Source organism: Etheostoma spectabile, chromosome 2, assembly GCF_008692095.1.
Source record: "Etheostoma spectabile isolate EspeVRDwgs_2016 chromosome 2, UIUC_Espe_1.0, whole genome shotgun sequence".
Lineage (NCBI taxonomy): Eukaryota > Metazoa > Chordata > Actinopteri > Perciformes > Percidae > Etheostoma > Etheostoma spectabile.
In genome coordinates, this window is record NC_045734.1 from 26,774,608 (window position 1) to 26,785,068 (window position 10,461).

Sequence of the window (10,461 nt, forward strand, 5' to 3'; positions counted from 1 at the left end):
GATCTTACCTGTAGCACTTTGAGATGTGTTTGAATGTAAAGTGCATTACAAATAAAATGTATTATTATTATTATATTATTATCAAAGCTGTGACCAGTTCCCGTGGCTGTATTTAATCAGAATAAGCACACTTCAATCACTTCCTACTAAAAGTTTCTATCACTTACTACTTCCATGCCCATAACAGATGTGTATTAGTTTAGTTCCAGTTTTGAAGCAACATTGGACCTATTGTATTGTGATCCTTTTTTTTTTATATGTACGCTATGTGATGCTTTGACCTGTTGCTTTTTAATCAATGTTTCATAGGGAACAACCCCCAACTGCCTGATCATGGGAAGTTGCTTTACTAACTTCTCTCTTCCAACTGTATGTCTATGGGTCATGCGTGTGTGTGCATGTATTTCGGGTCTGTGTGTGTGTGTGTGTGTGTGTGTAAATGACATGAAGTGAAAAATATTATGGGGATTGGGATTCATTAAATAATTCTTCATCCTGTCTTTTTGGGAGTGGGGACATCACAGAACGTGACGTTTTTACTTTGGATACTCTTTTCTGTTAATTAATTATTAATTGCATTGTGGAACAAAAGTGACAACACAGGTGATTTTAGTATGAGTTTTGTCATTTATGAGAATACTTTATTTTGGCATTTTGTTGCTTTTAAGGATTGAAAACCTGATTAGAATTAGTAGATTTGACTACAAGCTTTTCTTGTCTTATTCCTCCAGCAAAAGTCTTTTTTCCTCTCTTTTGTTTCAGCTGCAGCACCAAAGACCAGCTCTTCCTCTCTTGTCTTGCTCTAACTGCAGAATATCAGAGTAGCCTTTATTCTTCTCTTGTCTCTTTTATTAGCAGAATAAGGGAATCCAGTTCTTCTTCTCTGGACTTACGGGTCACTTGTTTGGTGATGCAGATGTCAGGAGAAAGACAGCGTGCCAAGTGGGTTTCAATAATGCAGCCACGGTGAGGCCTTAAAAAGTGTGTGTGTGTGTGCGTATGTGTGTGTGCTTCTGAGTGAGAAAATGTGTGTATGTTAAGATGGAGCCATGGTTTAGGTGTAAATAGTCTCGCTTTGCCAGACCTTCCTCCAAAGCGCGTTGGAGGAGGGTCTTGCTACTCCAAATTCGGGGATGGGAGGAAAACGTACTCTGGTTTATTGTTATTTCTTTAAACCAATCACAATTGTCTTGGGCGGTGCTAAGCACCTCAGAAAAGCTGCGGTGCTGCTGCGAAATAGCCTCAGGAAGGAACTTGTTTTGGTGGAACATGTGTATGTTTAAAAGTTGTTCTAGTCATGCAACAGAAACTCAGATTGGACAGATAGTCTGGCTAGCTGTCTGGATTTACCCTGCAGAGATCTGAAAAAAGATTAACCACGGTCCGCATAAATCAACCGTAGTTAAAAATGCCAAAACACAGGAGCGAGAGAGCACGGATTGAGGTGGGCGGATAGGAAAAGCCGGCGGAGTGCCTCCATTCCTCCGTGCTCATCTATAATTCAGCTCTGTAGCGGCCCGTGAGGTCTTTCTCTGCCTCCCGCGCCCCAGTTTGCTCTCTGCTCTCAAGGTAGAGACAAGTGTTCCATGGTACATTACACTGCCTCTCCCCATCTATCCATTCCCATCTACCCCACCTCTCCAGAGGCCCAGCAGCTGTGAGCAGCAGCTCAGCGTATTTCACTGAATGAAGATGTTCTGCACATAAAGAATGAATTCACAGGGGTGACAACAGGACTGAGGCCAGCTGTACAACCAGGTTCAAAATGAATCTATTCTCCATTGTACGTTAAACTTAGAAGATTCATCATTCAAGCTTATCTGTTTTTCTTTTGTTTTCATCTATATTTCTTTTGAGATCGTGTCTGTCCATTTGTTTGAGGCATCTTACAGTGAGTCGCATTTCTGATTTTAAATATTTAATATGTGTTACATAAAGCACTTGTGTATGTTATATAATTAAGTAAGTAACTTGCATTGCCATGATGACTAAGCTTTGATTCTTGCCCATTATCTTTTCATCCATGTATCCATCAATCTGTCACAAGCACCACTGAATGGATTTTTACTGAAAGTGAACAACACACATGAGCACTTTATTCTGGCATCTTTTGTAAATGGCAATACGTGGTCGACTAGGTGTGCTATAATTACAGGCTCATTTCACTTGAACAGTTCCAGTGCACTCTGGGGACTGTAACGGTTGCCTACTTGATTGCTTATTGTTTACTTGGATCCAAGTTAGTTCATTCTCAGCAACATCCACTCTTCCTGGGGTCCCTATTAAAAGAAATATGCACAGTAAAAACAACATTTGTGTTAAGAGGTACTCAAGAGATTTACTTTTGCACTGCCGTAAAATTGGTGGACTCATACCATAAAACACGTTTAAAGAAAACACTGCTCAGGCTGATATATTCAAGCTTTTAGTCCCTAGCATGGGTCAATCTCAAAAAACCTGTGTATCCCGTAAAGCAACTCTATAGAATCTTTCGTGAAGACTCTTGCTGCCTTGCTTTTGCTTGGATTTTTAAAGCTCTTTGCCCCTCGTTTATAACCGGGCTTTTAATCAAAAAGTCAACCTGACATATTGTCAAATTGGATGAAAATGCATGCACACCCAAACGTATGATATCCTACAAAATTAGGAGACGCTGGCTGGTCACGTGATGCAAGCTGGCCACGAGCTCCATGACGCAGAGCAGCAGATTCTAGTTATTAGTGGATGTTTTTAGCTGAAATTGGGTGACCTTAAGCCGGGATTTCCCGCTCATTCTGGCGGAGATTACGGTTAAATTTAATCCACAAAATTTGAACATTTTGCCGCAACAAAAGTTAAGATCAGGCACCAAAACGACTAGTTAAGATTAGGAAAAAAAGTATGGTTCGGATTAAAACACCCCCAAGGAACACACATTTCCTGGGTAAAACTCTTTAGTTTCCCCCGGGAAAGTCCCGTGTTTTTTAACGTCCACCCATCCTCCCCGGACCACATCCATACGCGGCCAGCCGTGTTCTTATACATCGGCCGTCAATGTGATGCATACAGCGACAAAATAAAAAGGTGTGTAATGGGAAAATTACATTTAAGCATTGATAAATCCTTCTATAATAGGCATGTGGTATTATTCATATATTATGGTTCAAGTTGTATGTCTATTGAAATCCCTTCCCTGTGTGTCCTCCCTGAAGGAGAGACTCTTAGTCTCTGCATTTCTTCTCCAAGGAGAATGCCATGGAGTCTGAAGGAGACATTTGTTCAGTGTTACGCTTATCAAAGCAAGTCCACGGTCAAGAAGAGGCTCCAACTTGTTTGTCTGAGATTAAACGTTTTGCAAAACATGTCATTTCCTTCTCTAGGGGAAGCAGGATACAAGACGGGGATGCTACTGTTTTAGTTTGGCAAGACGTTTGTCGCACTGTTGCTGATCTATACGTTGTGAAAACTGTTCTTGTCACTTGGTTATTCTCTGCAGGGAATAATTAAGTCTCACCGAAGTCCAAACCCTGACTCAGTTGTGCAGCTTCTTTATTTTGTTTCAACAAAGTCTCACTTCCAAACAATTCCTCTCTCGTTGTACGGAAACTTCCGCCACAGGTGGAATGCTTACAAATGACACCTTTTACCTTTTTGTTGTTTTTTTGAAAAATGGTTCATGAGAACATGCTGAGTGAAGTCATTCAAGGTAATTTTCTCAGACCTGACGCTCCATAGCCACATAAGACATTATACAAGTGTTTCAAGTTTTTCCACTACTAGCCATGAGTAGTTAACAAACTTTGGCATGTAAAAAAGGTGGACTGGCCTTTTAACAGCAATAAACTCCTCCCATTAAGAAATGTTGCGACCACACCAAATACAATATAATCCTAACATATTCTTATCTTTACTGGGAAATATGTGAATACTAGCAGCAGCAGTAGTGGTAGAAGAACGACTATATATAGGATAGAATTATATTAGGAACTGAAGAACACATAGTATTTCAGCAGTAGTAGTAATGTTCTGTGTTTTGGTTTTATGTGCTCGTATATTTTTTGTTTGTAACTGTAAAAGCTGCGCAGTCATTGTACCTCTGGGACAATTCAGCCTCGCTCAGCTGGACTCTCTCCTTTCCTCTATCAAGCCTTATTCAGCCATTCTTTCTTCACTTCCTTAAAAACATTTTGACACCCGAAAAATACAGACGCCGTGGAGACATGTCCAGATCCTAATCCTGCCTCAGCTGAACTGAACCGTTTCCTTTGTTTTTCCATTGCTCCATCTCGACAGGGCCTCGTTCTAGAAAAGGTGGCTTTTACCATAATGGCACACTGTCTTCCTCTTTCTCCTCCTCAGTCAATTTACTTCAATTTAAATGTCATGTCATGGTCCTGTAGACTGCCTTGGTTTCATTTCTATTGACTGAACGTTCATGTGTTCAAAAAGCTCTCAGGTTATTGCTATGAATTATTATTAAGCCTGTTATATTTTTTTAACAGCACTAATAAAGGAGCTACTAATTGTGCTACAGGCAGTTTTGTTGTCTGGGTGATGTTATTGATTTTGGTGCGTGGATCCATCTGTTCAGCGCAGGATACTGTGCATTGATTAAGTTTATAAAACAATCTTAACTAAAGGTCCGCTTAGTTACTCAAGCTCAACTTTTGAGTCAACATGAGTGAGAAGTTCCATGACAAATGAAGCAAACTCAATCCGTTGATGAAGGGTACATTTACATTGCTACAGTTTGAAAACAAATATCTTTTGCTAAGTTTATAACTCACATTCACACTGCTCTGGCGTATCAGAGCCCCTAAACTGGAGGAAATTTAAAAACACTCCTGACCCCGTTTTGGTTTTTGGAATCATGCTGGGTTGTGTTTCTCAATGGCCCCAAACAGAGACGTTTGGCAACACATTATCGGTCATGACGTCTCGTTTTCTGAGACTAAGGTACTAATGTTACCAATGCAATTGCCAGCTACAGTCGGAGTGTAAATGCTGCCTCCTGTAAATGCTGCCTCCTGTTTACCCCAGCACGCTCATGACCCAGTATAAGAAAATGTTGATGAGATATGCGGTTTGGGAGAGTTAGATTAAACAGAGATTAGTTCTTCTACTGGAGCTAAAAACACTTGTTTGCACGGTGCTTGCTTTTGGCTCAAACCTCCGCTTAAAAACCAAAACGTAGCAATGTCAATGTAGCTGAAGGTTGAAAGCAGGAATTAAGTGGGGTTGAGATCATTCAGTTAAACTGTTAAACCCTCTTTTAGGACTTTCATTTCTGGGCAAGATCTCATTCTAGCAGGGCAGTACAGCCACAAAATAAACAAATCTCAAAATCCTAAAATCTTGCATCTTGCAGATATTTGATTTCATTTACATAACTATGTGATTGTCAGTAGCAAATAGAGACTTTTGTGCAGTTGTAATTCCTATGGTAGTCCATCATATACAAAAAAAATCCTTCCTGTTACCTCAAATGCCTTATCTGTAATATTTAACTAGTTACATTTTTAACAGAAGAGGTTTAAAAAAGCTAAAATATATCAGCCTGTGTTGATATGTAATTTGTACATACCCAACATATACTAAAACAAACCTTTAACAACAATAACTTGTAGTACTTCAATAACCTTAACCTCTAACTGAGAAAACTCCATCTGCCCGGGAAGACTGTGAGATGCGGTTGTGAGCTGGGCCTTGTGTTAAAATTGTTTTGTCAAACTACAAATTCAAAGGTCAAGACCAAAGTTTTCAGCTCAAAGGTTTCAAAAAGAGGAAGGCTTAAAATAGTCAATCTAAAAATGAATCTTGTCAAGAGAGAGACCTGTCAATCGTTTCATGACATGAAAATCCGGCTCAGTTCCTTTGTTAAGAATTTTAAATGAAGAGAAACATTATACAACATATCCCATAACTCACTTGTACAGCCGTGTCTGCTAACGATACATGTCTTACATAAGACATGTTACATATCTTATGAAGCCGGCTGTGATTGAAAAGCCAACTACTGAAATGTCATTTCTCAGGGATAATAAGCGTCAGCGTCTGAGCCTCACTGAAGAATCAAAGTACTATTGTCTTGAGTTGCACCACACAATGAAATTCCTATATATATTCCTATACATCACAATCATCACCATCTTCTCAGCTTCCACCCAACCCTGATCTGGGTTCAGTTTCCTTCCTTTACATCTCCAGAATATTCTCAGTGCTGTAAAGCATATAGGACACCCTTCAGCCCTACTGATCTTGGATCAGCCGCCACAGTCTCCCGTCTTGTTGCCTGAACACCAAATTAAAAAGGTAAGCCAATTATACATCTGGGGCCTATGGGAAAACTTCCCTCCCCTACAAAGGCTTTAACTTCCATCTCTCCAATTTCCTACAATCCCCTGCAATGTCGTACATCGCTGTGCAGCTCCACTAATGAACACAGCTCTCTTGAAAAGCAATCTTTACTGCAGTGATTCACTTCTTTAGTCATTTGCAGCATTCATCCTCCTGTTTTTCTTTTGTTTTTTTGCCACGCCCACTCACTTCTACTATATCCGGAGCTAAAAGGCTAGGTCTGGTCTGCTGTTAGCTCATTAGCGCTCTCCATTGTGATTGCATGGCTGACTCACGCCAGCGTTTGCATGACACAAGCAGTAATGACAGGGCTCTGCAGATCATCTTGACAGTAAACAAAGACGCTCTCCTTGTTGCGACGCTTTCCCCAGGTGTGTCATTATTGTCAAGACGAGATAAAAACACCAATTCTGTCTGGGTTCTTTTTTTTTTTCCACTTCTCTCACACCTTCCCGTCCACCTCTTCTTCTTGGGTGCCTGTTGAACTGAGAATTGTTTGCTGCAAGGACTACCGCTTCTGTTTGTGCCTGAAGTATTGAAGTCATTAGTTTTGCTTGTGTGTGTGTGTGTGTGTGTGTGTGTGTGTGTCTGTGTGTGTGTGTGTCTGTGTGTGTCTGTGTGTGACTATAGGGGAGTTAGTGGAGTGACAGTGGTCTCTCCAGTGGATCTGTGTGGGTATGAGCACTACCTACTGAACATTAAGGCTTCACGGCGTCTATCTGTGTGGGAGAAAATGAGATGGCAGCAGACCAAAGTGGGTTTAATACCGATTCTCTGTGTGTGTTTGTTACCCCATGGGAACACACACTACTGTGCGAACCAGCCTTTGTAAGGAGCGCACCTGCCTTCATTTGGTTTTATGCTGCCACCTTTCATCTGCTACATCCTCTTAAATTGAAAGCAGTCTGCGTGACATCTCACAAAATCAACCAGCCGGCTAACGATCTGGTCAACCGGCAGGGTCAAAACACCAGTCCATTCCACATGGTTGAAACTCCAATCAAAATAGCTCACTTGTAAATTGAACCGGAGCACACAACATACGTAGGCCTGGCCTGGGATTAGCTAAATAAGGTCAACACCCAGAAAAATGGTGACACCCTGCTATTGTCTGTGAGGCTACCATTGTTATTAAGGAAACAGGAAGATGGAAGTCATTAAAAGAAGTTCCAGTTTGGCTCTAGTGAAGAATCATGGTCTTTGCATTAGTCCACGGTCCAGGCGGTTATTGCTGAATGCTTATAATGAGACTTGATGGACCCAGAGAATGGCGCCTTTGAGTCCGGTATTGTTGCTGTGTGATGCATAACAGGATACTCAATGCTGAGTAGTGGCCCTGTTGGTTTAAAGCACCCCACAGTGAGGAATACTACAACCATGCATTCAATTCTTGCAGGGGTTCCTCCATTTAACACTCCCGTCTGTCATGCAACAAGGAAAATAGGCATTTTGATGCCGGTAATGTGTTGAGCAGCAGCTGCCGATCCTCAGTTCCACACCGACGAACAGAGGGCGGTCATGAGTCAGACTTTACACCTGAACGCAGCTTGCTTGGCCTCGGCAACTGATTTTAATTACAGGTCGTCTGGAGGCACTCGAGGAGAGAGCGTGATCAGAGGCAGAGAAGAGGGTGAAGAGACAGTGACTAGACATGTGGAGGGCGAAGATCAAAAAAAGAAACAGCTAGAGGGAGAAAAAGGGGGCAAAAGTACACTCTTAAAGGGGAAGCCTGAGTGTGAGAAAAGAAGAGAAGGTTAGTGTGCGCGGTGGTGCAGCAAGAGGATGTGTGGCTGTAAAGATGACAGTTAGACCGCGAAGGAGGGAGAGAGAGAAAGAAATAGAAATAGATGTGGGGGAGGGACGCACTGGAAGTGCTGAATAAAGAAAGAGCCAGAAGCTGTGTGTGTGTGTGTGTGTGTGTGTGTGTGTGTGTGTGTGTGTGTGTGTGTGTGTGTGTGTGTGTGTGTGAGATCAAGCCTGTAGACAAGAGTGGAGGAGAGCTGGGTGGGAGAGGGTGTACAACAGCAAGTCCAACAGAGACAGATGAGACATAGGGTTGGTTTACAGGCACACAAACAACTGCACTGCTGTGGATTCACACATTGAGGATAATAGTTTGATTAGAGAAACAAAAGGATATGCAGAAACCTGATGTTCCCAATACTAAAGCCTGACTGATGCTGGATTTGTGAGGCAGTATGAATATTTTGGAATAGGGATTGGCCATATGGAAATCCTCTATCCCAATATAAATCATTTCCAGGGCCAGACAGAATCTGCGGATGCAGAAGTTGGCAAAATTTTCTGCAGATTTTCTGCAGATTTTAAGAAATGAAACTCAGAATGTTAACAAATCTCCACCATTAGCAGAAACACTGTCCGCAGATTTTTCATTCTGGATCACAGCTTAAAACTGTAGAAAGAATCCGCAGATTACGTTTGGGTCTGCTAATGACATATTTCCATCACACTTACCGCTGATCCACTTCCATTTTCAAACTCCTTTTCTTCAGAACACTGCATGCTAACAACTAACAGAGGGAACAGCTAACCAAGAAGACTTCCGTTCAATTATTCCGTTTATTATTAATTATTCCGTTCAATTATGCAAGCTAACGCTGGGCCAGCTGACTCATTTCATATCTCAATAACCATGTATGTCCGGAAATAGCCTGTTTCAGGGTATTTCAAAAGTCAAAATGAAAAAACCATATGGTAAAGCCTATTTTTATATAGCCTACTTCATACGCCATGAAAAGAAAAACAGCACCTCTATAGTTTGCTCCAGGTTCACTGTCATGTGCAAGTATCAGAGTGTAAAGCAGCATCCAAATGGTGTTAACATTGCCCAAATGCAGTTTGGCTCTGGTTTATTCAACATTGCATTAGAAGCAATGTAGAAAAATACATAAGAGATATATCATCAAATCACCCAGCTCCATTTTAGAACATTAAGATAAAGATATACCAGCAATGTTCTTTGTTCAACATAAACACATACCGTTTTTGATTAGGAATCCTTAAATATTGTTACTTAAGACCATTCTTTGTTCATGGCTTCTTAAATAGTCAACTTCATTGGAAAATGAAATTACTATGTAAACTATAACATATGCGTGTTTAAGTTAAGATGAGAAAATAGCCTATATAGAATCTGAATCTGGTAAAATTAACTATGCTAATTAATAGTAAACCTATTAAAAAAAGTATGGGATGACTTAATTAATCAGTTAAAAAATCAAAAGAAAACATTTCAAGCAAATACAGATACAAATATATCTGTATAATCTGTATAATATATTAGCTAAATTCGGCTGATGGAATTGGCTGTGTTGGATACTATATTAATGTTTTTATGACTGTGTGCAACAGGAAGTAGTGATATAACAGAATGGATGGTTGGGTTCATTTTTGTGCTTTAATTTCCTGTTGATGAGACAAGCTCGGTTACAGTGTAAGTTCTAATATTAAAGCTGTTTTGCTGTAACCGACGGCCCCAAAATATGCTATTTCTTTGACATACAGTAGTTGCTAGTAAATTTATATTTCAGAGGATGAAATCACCGAGCTGAAAAGGTACAAATTTGGAATTTGAGTAATCCATCTGGGTTAATCAAATTGCGCTTCTGCGCTTACAACCTTAATGCGGGTAAGATAACTCTGAAAGGGTTTTCTGACAGTTGCAATATCACGCTACTGGCTTAAATCAAATGATTAGAGTTCATGCAAACACAGGATGTGACAGAGAACAAAAGATGGGAGGGGTGGAGACAAAATTGAAGGTGGAAGGAGCCTGAGACACCAGTGCTCACAAAGCAAGGTGGACGAAAGGATGAAGTGATTCCTATCATCTGTGTGATCTTGAATAAAAGCACAGAGCCAAAGTAAAACTGCCGCCAGTCCTGCTCTTCCCAGCTCCGCTGTCATCTGCTCGTCGCTCGCTGAAAACATGGCCATCGAAAAGCCTGAAAGCACTTGGCAAACACTACCAGTTCCTCCCATCCCCTCCAACATGCTCTCCAGACGAAACGTTCACTAGATCTGTGCTTTCACAAAACGGAGACACAGACAGAATGAAAAAAAAGTCAGATAAATAGGGCGACACAGTAGGCAATAATCTGCAAC

General features: G+C 40.8%; 1 protein-coding gene across 4 annotated transcripts in view; it reads right to left on the reverse strand.

The window, feature by feature from the left end:
- The window catches only part of mgat3b (beta-1,4-mannosyl-glycoprotein 4-beta-N-acetylglucosaminyltransferase b), a 75,848-nt gene that overhangs the window by 18,967 nt on the left and 46,420 nt on the right, over positions 1–10,461 (reverse strand). The gene's annotated exons all lie outside the window — the stretch shown is intronic.